Source organism: Chiloscyllium plagiosum, unplaced genomic scaffold (assembly GCF_037043375.1).
Source record: "Chiloscyllium plagiosum isolate Xiang-an unplaced genomic scaffold, Cpla_swu_hap1 HiC_scaffold_21, whole genome shotgun sequence".
NCBI classification, from domain to species: Eukaryota; Metazoa; Chordata; class Chondrichthyes; order Orectolobiformes; family Hemiscylliidae; genus Chiloscyllium; species Chiloscyllium plagiosum.
In genome coordinates, this window is record NW_028270159.1 from 30115950 (window position 1) to 30129996 (window position 14047).

The following is a 14047-nucleotide window of genomic DNA, read 5'->3' on the forward strand; positions in this document are numbered from 1 at the left end:
TGGATCTCACCAACCCCCTGTAGCTGAGGCATAATTTCTTACTTGGTATCCGAATTCCCTTTCAATAAACGATGTCGTCCTAGTGGTTTTCTAATTACTTGCTGCACTGGCATACTAACATTCTGTGATTCATTCATGACGATACCCTGCTCCATCTTCATTTTAAATTGCTGATCTTTCTCACCAATTTGATAACATATTTCTTTTTTATTCTTTCTGCCAAAATGGACAATTTCACATTTCCCACATTATGCTCCTTTCGGCATATCTTCCGCCATTCACTTACTCTGTCCTTTTGTAGCCTTCTTATATTGTCTTCACAACTTATATTCCTGCCCATCTTTGTATCATTGGCAAACATAGTAACCTTATGTTCTGTCCCATCATCAAAGTAATTTACACAAATGTGAAAATGTTCAGGCCAAGTACTGGTCCCTTGGTACACTTATTGTTTTATCTTGCCAATCAGAATATGACCTATTTATTCCTATCCTCTATTTCCTGTCACCAACTAATCCTCTATCTATGCCAAGATGGTACCCCCACGGCACCTCAAACTGTTATTTCTGCAGTAACTTTCATTGCAGAAACCTATCAAATGTCTCTTGGAAATCTTTGAAGAAGTAAAATGTGCTGTAGATAAAGGGGAACTGGTGGATCTACAGCACATTTTACTTCTTCAAAGAACTCCAATAGATCAGTTAAACATGATTTCCATTTCAAAGAATATATATGGTAGCACTAGGAAGACAATACACCTTGCAGGACTTGCATTGGTAGTTGCAGAAATACACGTCCATATCCCTGCCTATTCAAGCCACTTAACTACGCAAATTCTATACTAGGCTGTTTCCTCTGTGCAATTATTTGTTCCACAGTATCATGAGTGGGTGGAAGATTGCATTCCCCATGATTGCATCACCTTTAATGGTAGTAAGCTTTGGGCAATGCCATACTCTGAGAGCACTCTGACACTGTCATTGGACACACAGAAACTATAAATAGCTATGGTATGATCAGCTCCTGGAACTCATTCTCACTTAAGTTCTGCCTTATGCTTTACTGTGACTCCAGCTCTCCTCAAGGTAAGGAACAACAAGCTCAATTTCAAGTATCTCGATATACATTGCATCTGAAACATGAGGTGCCCTGGATTTCCATGTGACACAGAAGCATGTAATGAAATATCTTACAAATTTCACATCTCATGATTAGATACTATCTTCGGCCTTCATCTGGTCAATATTAAACTTCACCCACAAGTGAATATCTTGCAAATATCTTTGCAACAGTACGAGAAAATGTTCAGTGTCCAATGCTGATACCATCATCACCTGAAGCACCACAAGCCAACTTTTTTGGAGGGGTGGGGAAGTGAGAGTCCTTAGAATTAACAGCATGGAAGTGTGCAGTACAAATCTTGGTAAAAACAGCAAGGGGAAAGGGTCATTTCATACATTGGAGAAGCGGCTGCAACAGGAAGCTGTTGAAAGCTAGTAGCAAAGAAAAATACTTATTGGGGATTTCAGAACTTGCACTGTAGCAGCATGAGTTAGGTGACATATTCTTGTTGGACTTCTGAATACAGTACAGAGCACGGTGAGTGAAATATTCTTCATTTCTTAAAAATACATTCCCTGCCTAATAATTTTGAAGTTGTGTTCAAACTTTGAGATCAATAAATGTAAAACTATAGTTTTTTTAACTTCTATTCTGAGTATTAAAGTTTTATTTAAACGCTTTTTACAACAAGAAAGCTAGGCACATTACGTGTGTTTGTAGGAATGAAGATTTTGTTTTGGATTGTAACTTGTGGTAAAATCTACTTTTATGCAAGAAGTGGGCTTTCTGTGTTAACATTGCTTCATTGTCACTGGCGCACTCTGCCTGCTTCACATTTGATTTACTGAAACCTGTTGCACAACTTACCCACCTCAAAATGAGCCTGGCTTCCCCATTTGATTAGTTATTTATCTGAATGTAAGCATCTGAGGTTTCTTCATGTTCAGCCATGCAAACCATTGGAAGACAATTTTAGATCTCTGAAGCTTTAATATAAAAAGTTGATCAGAATTTACCGAACTTCTGAATATTTTTGTGTCAGAAATTACATAGGGTGGTGAGTACAATATCTTTTCTTACCTTCAAGCTCATATCCAAACAGCTATATGTTTTTGAAAACATTTTTGAACAGTTCAATTTTCAGAATGTAAATAGAAGTTACAGGGTAACGACAATGAAACTTTTATAGACATTGCAATATTTACTTTCTAAAGGAAATCAATGTGTTTCAATGTATTTGCCCACGTGGAGAATTTCTGTTCGTTTGTGTCCGGAAATATTCTTCTGAAAGCAAATGCTAATGAAGAAAAGTCCCCAAAAACTTCATTTGTTTTTTTTCACCTCACTCTGGACTTGATGGTGGTCTCACTGAATCGACCGTTACGGGAAAGACAGGAAATCTGAAGTAAAACCTTGTCGGTTTAAAAACTTGTGGGTTTGAGAATAAATTCTACACAGATGGGGAGGAAGACCTCATCTAGTTGATATTTGTATTTAATCATAATGTGTTCTTTGCACGGGATGTTACAATGTCAGTACAAATAACAAAGAAAGGGGATCTACCACTCCAGAAGAAGGAAGGTGAAGGAGCATGGCCATGAATGTGAGCACATGCTGAAGAAAAATACCCCAGCTAATGTTCTTCCTCAAATGTTCAGTTTTAATGGCTCATTTCCCCCTTTTTAAATTCCATCTTTGGGCACTAATATGAAAAATATAGTTTAGTAAGAAAGAGGTCTTTCTATATGCAAATACTAAAGTATTCTCAAACATTGCTACCATAGATCACCATATTTTTGACAAGATACTCAGTTGCTGACATGTTTCCACCACATCATGTCCTTGCTATTTAGGTCTATGAATTAGTTGAATATTAAAACTGCTGTGTCATTCAATGATATTCTAATTAACAACTCGGCATTGTAGACTTCTCTATGTAATATAGGTCATGTTAAAAGGACAAAAATCTCATAAAGTTGTCAGTGGCTTTGGAGAAGAAGAGATATTTTACTTGTAATGGAGGTTAAGTGAATGGACCAGACATTGTAAGTCCATAGGTCCACTTGCTTTTATTTTATTATTGTATTAGCATCAAGGGATGTTCCTAAATTAGATGAGCTGAATAATTCATGTGCCCTTTCCTCAACTTACATATTTTTACAATGTCAAAATATTTGAAATTGTTCTTTAATATACTGAAACTGATACGGATTCTGGCTAACTTTGCAGATGATACAAAGCTCGGTGGAGGGACAGATAACATTGAGGAGTTGGGGAGGCTGCAGAAGGATTTGGACAGGTTAGGAGAGTGGGCAAAGAAGTGGCAGATAGAGTGAGGTCATGCACCTTGGTAGGAAGAGCAGAGGCATGGATTATTGTCTAAATGGAGAGAAAGTTCAGAAGTCTGAAGTGCAAAGAGACTTGGGAGTTCTAATCCAGGATTCTTTCTAGGTAAACTTGCAGGTTGAATCAGTAGTTAGGAAGGCAAATGCAATGATGGCATTTATTTTGAGAGGACTTGAATACAAATGCAAGGATGTACTTCTGAGGCTCTATAATACTCTGGTCAGACCAGGTTTGGAATATTGTGTACAGTTTTGGGCCCCATATCTCAGGAAGAATGTACTGGCCCTGGAGCATGTTCAGAGGAGGTTCATGACAATGGTCCCAGGAATGAAAAGCTTAACATATGAGGAACATTTGAGAATTCTGGGTCTATACTTGATGGAGTTTAGAAGGATGAGGGGGGACCTTATTGAAACATACAGAATACTGAATGGCCTGGACAGAGTAGGTGTTGAGAAGGTGTTTCTATTTGTAGGGTAGACTAAGACCTGAGGGCATAGCCTGAGAGTAAAGAGAAGATCTTTTAGAACAGAGATAAGGAGAAACATCTTCAGCAAGAGAGTAATGAATCTATGGAATTAATTGCCACAGAATGCTGTGGAGGCCAAATCATTGAGTATATTTAAGAGTGAGATAGATAGATTCTTGAGTATCAAGGGGATCAAGGGTTATGGGGAGAAAGTGGGAGAATGGGGTTGAAGTAACCACTCCGTTACTTCATACTGAGTTCCTTCAGGATCCTTAATCAACATCTTGGCCAAGAGATTCCAGGTTGAGTGCAATCAGGTATCCAAGTGTAAATTGGCACTCAAAATTGCATTAGTTTAAAGTGCTTCCTTTTGTTCAGGCATCCACCCAAATTTATTTGTACATTGCCAAATATCTTCCATGAGCCAGCATAATCAGCAGTATTTTAAACTGTAATTAAAAAAAATGCATTCAAATATTCCTTGATTTATTTAAACATTAATAAACTGGTGCAGCTTATTACTAGTCAAAAATGAATTTATTACAAAATAAACATTTTTAATTAGTGTGTCAGCTAATCACCCATGCGTAACTCAATTTTAAATAATTGAAAAATACTTTTAAGAATTGCATGGAACCATATACTAAATACATTTGTGTTCAGTATCAGTTTCTTAGTAAGTTAAAAAGCTTTTAAAGCACACCCGTTATTCACCTTAAGCTCAAAAAAGTTTAACTTTTAGATCTCCTTTCACAGTAAAATTAGCAGAACCACACAATAGTGGTTACTTTGAATACTAGTAACTGCAAATGCTGGAATTCAAAAACAAAAACAGAAATAGCTGGAAAAGCTGAGCAGGTCTGGCACCATCTGTGGAGAGAAATCAGAGTTAACATTTCAGTTCCAGTGACTCTTCCTCAGAACGGTTCTGAGGAAAGGTCACTGCACATGAAATGTTAACTGATTTCTCCCCACAGTGGTTAATTTGATCTGGGAATGTAGCCCTTTTTGTGGAGTGAGTTGTCTTCTAATGTGGTGTTGTTTAAACTGGTGCAAAAGCTCACGGCAATTGCACTGCGTGTAATTTGCACTTAAAATGAGTCAATCTTTCAAAATGGTTTTATTAATTTCAAATGATTGCACTGAAATAAATTGCCGCCTAGTGGAAGGTCAAGTCACCCGCAAACTGTAATTACCACTCCTCATGATTTGTGATGTATTTATTTGGTACAAGCTGCAATTTATTGACGTGAGAGTTGTTAATCACCTCATTAGCTTATCATTTGTTTAAGCGTAACAAAAGGAAAAGAGTAGCTAGGAGAATGTTGGAACCTCATCGGGTGAAACTGGGAGCTAATGATTGGAAACAAGGAAATGGTGGAAACCTTGAATTGATATTTGGCATCATTCTTCACTGTAGAAGACACAAGAAGCATCCCAAAATCTGTTGAGAATCAAGAGGGAAGAGGGAGGGAGGAACTCAAAACTGTCACCATAATTACAGAAAACATAATGGTTAAATTAATTAAACTAAAGACTGAGCAATACCCAGGACTTCATGTTCTGTATCTTAGTGCTTTGAAAAGGGTGGGTGATCACAGACTTACACACACAACCTAAATTCTGTGCAATACACATATCTAACTGACTTACTATACTGACTTAATTACACAGAGGACTGTCTAAAGATGAGTTGGGTATCTTCATACCTGACTATCACAGGCTCGTCTAGTCTGGAATCGGTGGCATAATGCATTATTCCTCTATTCATTTTGAGGAATGGAACTTTTTCTCAAGAATATGTACAAGGATGTACATGGTACACTGACTCCATATATTCAGCTAACACCTTGGTGAATTTTGACATGACCAGATCTAGTCCTTATACGGTTACTTTGAGTTTGGGATGTAGCTTCTGTCTGCAGTATTCTGTTTGTCATACGGCTAAATACGCATGAGTCATTGAAATATATGGTTGTTGTCTGGCCCAATAACTTCAGTATCTGAGTCATCTTCCAGTTTGGCTGATGATATACAGTTTAGATGTGTCATCTGTTCCTTTGCAAGACATGACTATTGGTTATTCTAATGTCATAAGTCCAGACATAATGATATAGTATCTTTGTATGAACTCAGGTGTTCATTTGAAAATCACAAACTCTCATGATCTATCTTGTTTCAAGTTAGTGTGGCTGTCTGCTTGTTCGTTGGTCATGGTCCTGCACCATTTCCTCCCTTCTTTTAAATAATACATCATGCACATATGATTGGATGGTGAGAATGTGTCTCCGAAGCATAAGAGGTGTCAGTGGAGGTAAACCATTACCTTGTTTAGTAGCGTTGAGATGCAGAGAATCTTGGCAAGTTGCTTCACAGTCACAGATTTCATGTTACAAATAGTGCATTCTGTGAGATGGTCCAACTGAGGGTAGTGAAGTGAGGAGATAAAATGTTAACCACTCAGTTTCTTATGCAAGTGTGGAGAAAAGTGCACTAGATTACTCTACAGCATTGTGGAACACAATTTGTTGAGATACAGTGAACATGCTGAATATGTGGCAAAAGTGAGGACTGCAGATGTTGGAGATCAGAGTCTCGATTAGAGTGGTGCTGGAAAAGCACAGCAGGTCAGGCAGCATCTGAGGAGCAGGAAAATCGAAGTTTCGGGCAAAAGCCCTTCATCAGGAATGATGAAGGGCTTTTGCCCAAAGCGTCGATTTTCCTGCTCCTCGGATGCTGCCTGACCTGCTGTGCCTTTCCAGCACCACTCTAATCTAGATGCTAAATATGTGGTCTATGTGTCAATAACGTTTTACGCTGTAGTAGTATTCTGGTCTCACTAAAGGAAAATTGGTGGAATGGCCAGTCACCAGAATTGTCCTTGGGCAACTTAAGTGGTGATCTTGCACCACATCTCAGAAGGAATCTCACGTTGAAGGACATATTGATGGAATTGATATGTTTCACTTGACTTGCTAAATTGATTGATGTCCTTATTAATGCCAGGCTAAGATCTAAATACTGTTCAGGTCTTGCTGTATTTACACACAGATTGCTTCAGTATCTGAGGAATCATGAATGGTGCCGAATATTGATGATGCACAATGAAGATTCTTAATCATGACCTCACAATTCTTGATGAAATAGCTGAAAATGGTTGGGACTGGAGCTAACCAGCAGTGATAGCCCAGGACTTAAATGGTTGACCTTCAACAGTTACAATCAACTATCTTTTGCTAGGGATGATTCCAAACACTAGGGAGTTTCTCACACGATTCCCATGAATTTCAGATATTTTTCAGGGCTCCTTAAATACCATTTGGTCAAATGCTGCCCTGATGTCAAGGACAGTCACTCTCACTTCCCTCTGGAATTTAGCTCTTTTTAAACAAAGGATGTGCTGGTGTTGGGAGCTGAGGGACACCAGCTGAATCCAATCTGAGTATCAGTGAGCAGGTATTTTTTCTTGTGAACGCGAAATGTTTTTAACTAACTTATTAGAATTTCTTTTTGAGAGTGCACCAACCACAAGGGATAATGGTAAAATATTAGATGTGGTAGCATTTGGATTTCTAAAAAGTATTTGATAAGATGCTACACAAAACATTGAGCACAAGATGAGACTTCATGGAGTTTTGGGTAATATATTCGAATGAATAGAGGATTGGTTAACTACTAGGAAGTAGTGAGTAGGGACAAATTTTTCTTTCTCGGGTCAGCAAACTGTAATGAAAAGAGTCCCAGAGGGATCGGCTTATATGAAGGGGCTAAGTGTATGCTTGCTAAATATACTGGGGGAATGACACAAAATTAGTTTGGGTGGCAACTTGCAAGAACACACAAGGTTGGCAAAGTGATATGGATAAATTAAGTGGGTGGACAAAAAAATTGGAAGATAGGTGAAGTAAGAAAATGTGACATTGTCGACTTTGGCTGGCAGATTATCAAACAGAATAATGTCTAAATAGAGAGAGAATGCTGAATACTGTGTACAGAAAGATCTAGACATCTGCTACATGAACCACAGAAGGTTAGTATGGAGGTACAACAAGTAATTAGGAAGGTAAGGGAATGTTGGCAGTGATTGCATGAATAATGGGGTATAAAAGAAGATCTGCTGCAGCTGTACAGCACCTTGAGACTGCACCTTAAGCATGGTGTGAATGTTGGTCTCCTTATATAAGCAGGGCCATAACTGCATTGGAAGCAATTTGAAGAGATGCTCCCAACTGATCCTTTGTCTTGTGAGGAAAGGTTGAGCAGGTAAGGACTATACTCATCAGTGTTTAGAAGAATGACAGGTGATTTTACTGAAACAGATGGGATTTGACAGAGTGAATGTTATGTTTCATTTTGTGGGAATCTAAAATTAGGGGATGCAGGTTAAAAATATGGGTCTTCCACTTAAGATATAAATGAGGAGGAATTTTACTGTTTGAATGTTAAGTTTTGCAATTGTCTTCCCCAAAGAGCAATGAATGTCTCATCATTGAATACATCCAAATTTTCAATCAGTAAGGTGTCAAGAGTTATAGAGTGTGGAAGGAAAGTGAAATTAAGGCCACAGTTAGCTCAACTATATTTTATTTAAGGCAGAGCAGCGTCAAGAGCCGAAATGTCTCATCTTATTTCTTATGACATTTTGGTCTTATTTGAAAGAGTGAGAGAGAGTTTGAATTAGCATTGTGAGTGAGTTTCAACACGGAGTTTGCCTGGTCTCAAACCTACATTTGTAACAAAAGTGTGAAAAGTTCAAATCCCCCAATTTCCTTTTCACACCTCAAACGCTCATTAATCAAATCACCATCAAAAATGCTTTCTTTTGTATCTATTGATAAGACACAGTGTTGCTGATGCAGGGACGTTTAGATTTTTTTCTCTGATTTTGTGGCCTCGTCTGTCTCCTAAGACAGACATTACTCATTACCACTTTGATTTCATGTAGATAAGCAACGCCACAGACATGAACTGACTCCATTTAATAGCGTTCTCAAGCTGCAGTGGAAGGCAGAAACAAATGTTTGCAAAGTGGTATAAAAGTAACAGCAACAAAATTGCTGAATTTCCAACAATCTTCAAAATACTGTGTTATGACTGGAGTTGTCAAATGTACCAGCCAAAAAACTGGAATTATGGGACGAGACTATATCCAGTGAACAGATACACCTGTAATATTCACATTTTGATACGAAAATATGGAAAAAGCATGTTTAAACCTTTGGGCCATAACATTCCCTGTACTGTTTAGAAATGGAGGTAAAACTGAACCAAAATAATAGTTTGCTGTACCACGTTACAGAATTAATGGCAACCAGTTACGTAGCAGATAAAATTATGTTAATTCAAAATGTCATTGCAAGGGAACAATTCAACAGAATTTTGCATTTGAGTTTTTGTAGAAACCTTTAGTAAGTCATGATTTGAACATTAAACATTTTTGATCAATTAATATTAACTAGAAAATCGACTGTCTCTGTTGGAGCGTAAAACAGGTCAGGTTCTATGATAAGATTAATTGTGGCATTATTATCACCTGAATTAATGGCAACCAGTTACGTAGCAGATAAAATTATGTTAATTCAAAATGTCATTGCAAGGGAACAATTCAACAGAATTTTGCATTTGAGTTTTTGTAGAAACCTTTAGTAAGTCATGATTTGAACATTAAACATTTTTGATCAATTAATATTAACTAGAAAATCGACTGTCTCTGTTGGAGCGTAAAACAGGTCAGGTTCTATGATAAGATTAATTGTGGCATTATTATCACCTGCTCCTTACAATTTGAATGGGTTAATTTGCATAGTCCAATGTTGAAAATTTTAGAATGCTTTTATAACAGAGCCCAGTATTTAGTTGTGATTGTCAAGGAAATCTTCATAATCTAACCTGAAATCTGACAGGCTGAGAGGTTATTTTCAGTCACAGAAACACAAGTTTAATTAAGCATATGAAACTTCAACTAGAAACATCCACTGGTAGTACCAGCTCTTTCGAAGGAACAATCAACAGAATTATACTTTCCACTATACTGTTTGTCAGTCATGGTCCAATGCAAATGATTTCAGTTACAAGGTTGAATATTATAGGTTTCTGAGAGTCATGGGTAATGAGACTCGTGGCAGAATCAGGTGATAAGTGCAGCAAGATCTATCTTGATATGAGATTATCTAGCTCCACATTTTCTGCTTTTCACAAATGGTATAGCAAGATTCTTGCTAGGCAGCAGTGAGATACAGAAAGAGAGAGATTTATGTTTGTTCAATGCCTCATTAATGCTATAACTCACCTCTCTAATACTCAGAGTTCGAGCTTACCAAATTTACCAAGGCAGCGAGACATTGGGTAAACGCGACCAAGGGCAGGATGAGACCCTGGCATGTTCAGCTCGCTGTTTGCTCCAAACAATCTCCATGTTGGAAACTGAGTCCAAACATCACAGGGTACACTCCATGGGTGCTGGGTACATAAACATATACTCTATGTGCATGGACATTGGTATTCAACATATGTTAGCCTCTTAGCATGGCATATCTCCAATCCACTTACTGGGTGCTTCTGGACCTCAATGCAGCACCAGCCATTCTCATTGTAATGTTGCAATAAGGGGATTGTAAGCTCAGGGACACACACCTAGCTCATGGACTGGATCAGGCTCCACCTCTAGGCTGTTTGCTCGCTGTCATAGTCACTCACTCTGAGCCTCCCTGAATGCTCACAGCATCCTGCTTTGCCCTGCCATATCTTTTTGCACTTTACCTCCTCAGCCAGAGATTTTAGGCTCAGATTACTACTGTCTTGCCAATCTGTTCAGAGAAAACCCAAAGCCAACACGTTTGTCACAGTTGTCAGCAGGCCTCATTCAAGTCAAGAGAGACAGCTGAGGATCCCAGCACATCTTCTAATGCTAGGCCAGGTCCTGCTCAGGGTTGTCAGAGTCTGGATCTACTCATTAAGGGTGAGAAGCAGAATGATGGGCAGCACAGCACCGTTCAAGACTCTCTCTGTCCCATTGTTTTCCTCATAAATGGAGAGAAGTGGGTATTAAGGATGTTAGAAGTGTGGACTACTATTACTATTGCTATTACTCTCGGTGCAGGTGAGGAGGTGATATGAGCAAGTGAGTAGAGGGTGTATAAGGTCAGTGATGTCGGGAGTTGGGGTGGGTGAGATCAAGTGTGGAACACATTGCAGGCAGTAGTGAGAGACGTAGAGCATAAGCCTTATTGGGAGGTGGGTGTAGTAGCAGAAGTAGAGTGAGGGTGAGGTATCGGAGAGAATATGACAGCGTTGATGCTGGTGGAGTGAAGAAGGTCGCTCACCTACAGCTTTGGACATTGCTCCAGACAGCTGAGACTGTTTGAACCCAGGTACTGTCTGGTGTTGTGGCCTCTCCTGGGGAAAGAGAAAGTCTTGCCTATACACCACACCATACAGCAGTACTTCCTAGAGCCTGCTGACAAAGTGGGGCAGCAATTTACCCTGTCTGCCATGTCAGGGGTAAATTTCAGAAACGGCCCAAGGCAATTCCAGACCGACAATGATTACCCAGAAGCACAAGCGGATTTTAAAGATGGCGCACATAGAAACATTTCTGATGAATCCTGAGATGTCTGTTGAGTGGCGAGTTGTTTTGGGAAAAGTACATGGTAAGGTGGGGCAGAAATCTGACATGAGAGATGCCATTGGGGCCTGGAATGTAACTAATGTGGGGAATTTGGTAAGACATGGCAAGCCTTGTGGTGACCAATTCTTCAAAAATATTGGCACAATTCAGACTTTGCTAAAATTGGCAGAAGATTCAGCCCAACGTGTAAACATTAATTATAACATTCGATTGAAACTAGGTGCTCAGCAAGGTAAGGAATACCCATGAAATGGCATCCTTCTTCAAGTTTTAGTATCGTATATCAGTATCAAACACTCCAAGATCAATGATAGCCTGAAGTGGATGCTCAGTGGATCTTGAGCAGAAGGCCATGACAATTTCGATGTTTGGAAATGGGATCACAGTATGAAAAGGTTTGAGAGCCACTACACTAGACCCATTGTGTTCAGACTCTGTGCAAGAAGCCTTTACATTGCATGGATAACTCATTGGGTAATTAATGGGATTTTTAATCCAAGGATCATTTGTTCTTGAGTCCCACATTTGGTAAATCAATTTTCTTAAACAATTTATTTAAATAGTCTTTTTAATTGCACGGATGGAGAGGAACCTTTCTGCTTATACAGATTTGCACCAATTCTTAAGGCAGTCAACGCTATGGACATGACCTTCACGACTTGTAATTTTGTAATGATGTCCACACCAACTATACTGGCTGCCTGCCCTGGACAGTCAAGGTAAATCTGTACAGCAGCCAACCAATGCTATGCAAAGGAATTTTCCCCTGAAATGTTCACCATCTACTCATAACATTGCTTTTCGTAGCTCAAAAAAACCTCATTTTGTTTTTTATTAATCAAGAATATCTTCTTGGGTGGCACGGTGGCACAGTGGTTAGCACTGCTGCCTCACAGCGTCAGAGACCCGGGTTCAATTCCCGCCACAGACAACTGTCTGTGTGGAGTTTGCACATTCTTCCCGTGTCTGCATGGGTTTCCTCCGGGTGCTCCGGTTTCCTCCCACAGTCCAAAAATGTGCAGGTTAGGTGAATTGGCCATGCTAAATTGCCCATAGTGTTAGGTGTAGGGGAATGGGTCTGGGTGGGTTGCTCTTTGGAGGGTCGGTGTGGACTTGTTGGGCCGAAGGGCCTGTTTCCACACTGTAAGTAACCTAATCTTGACCTGTGGTAGAGCCTAAAGGCACAAACTCAATGCCGTTTAATGCCTACTCAGTTGTTTGAGCCATGTGTCTGTCCTGCTGAGCCTTGGATGTCAGTGTTTTATCTGAGGAAGAGGAAGTGGTAAATGCATATGTCAGATATCAGCATCAGAAGGACATAACATGATGGGGACTTTTCTTTGTTATTTTCCATTCTCCTAAAAGTTCTAGCACTGGCTGGGTGGTCATGTAGACACACTGGTACTGTTTAATTCTAACAATCCAATTGTGGCCAATATTGAGATCTACTCTCTCAGCAATGTTTCATAGTTGTACATCTATGTAGTTTTGTAGAATGCCTTTATCAACCTGACAATCCCACTTTGAATACAATGGCTTGCAATTCACAATTGCACTTTTGCATGATCCTGCTCCAAGCTACCTTCACCCTCACTCTTTCAGCATGTACATTATCATTCTGGAGTACAGATAAGGTAGATGCAATTGGTATGCAGTTACTACAGTATTATTGTTTTCAGCTGAAACACAGAATCTACCCAGTCACTCGTAAACAGAAAAAGCTTCATCTGCAAAAAAATCTATAATTTGTCCCACCATAGCATTTTGAACAATCCTAAGAAACAATTGAGTAAAAACTGTTAGAAATTCAAGAAAAATGTTCTGTCGATAAAGCTGATTGTGTCACAAATTGTACGTAAGACTGTGGCTATTTAGAGAAATGTCTTCTCCCCAGGGTTTCCATTTAAATTCCTTTGTGCATCTTCACATTTAAATCTACTTGTAAACAACAATCTGCCAGACAGTTTAATTCTTCTGCTTGTTTTTAATGATGATTTTACTTTTAAAAAAACTATTTCCTATGTTTAAAAGTGATCTCCAAGTCAAGTTTGATTAATTCAGCTAAAGAAAAGTGGGTTTGTGACAATAAAGGTATTTTTGATTATTGTGCCATCCACCAGTAGCCTAAGTTTAAATGATCAAAAAATAACTTTCAAATAATACATGCAGTTTTCTAATTGTACTGGGATAGTGTAATCAGTATTTTTGTAAATGTTGACAAAATAGTTTACAAAAGCTTTCAAAGAATCAGAGTAATTACTTCAAATGCTACTGCTCCCTGTCATGTGTAGATGGGACCAATGATGTAACTGGCTTCAGGAACAAACACAGAGAATGATCTGCCAGTCTGGCAGCAACTGAGGAGAGAGAAACTGAGTTAATGTCTCGACTCCGGTTTGACTTTCAGGTTTTAGGAAGCCTCTGCACATGTGTTGCTGATGCCATCAAGTTTCCTTGCAGAGTACTATCAACGTCAATATGAGCACAGACGGTCGTACTGTTATTTCATGTCAATCAGAAGCAAACCCCTGTTCTACCTCAGC

The 14047-nt window shown here is 39.0% G+C and overlaps 1 protein-coding gene across 5 annotated transcripts in view; it reads left to right on the plus strand.

The window, feature by feature from the left end:
- Positions 1 to 14047, plus strand: part of LOC122564808 (putative G protein-coupled receptor 82) — a 90515-nt gene that overhangs the window by 42977 nt on the left and 33491 nt on the right. The window contains exon 1 of one of the 5 annotated variants that reach the window (XM_043720081.2): positions 1461 to 1599. The exons of 3 other annotated variants lie outside the window; for them this stretch is intronic. The gene's annotated coding sequence lies outside the window, so the exon portion shown is untranslated. Of the gene's footprint in view, positions 1 to 1460; positions 1600 to 1950; positions 2120 to 14047 lie in introns of those variants that run through there. One more of the 5 variants, XM_043720079.2, reaches the window with a different exon arrangement.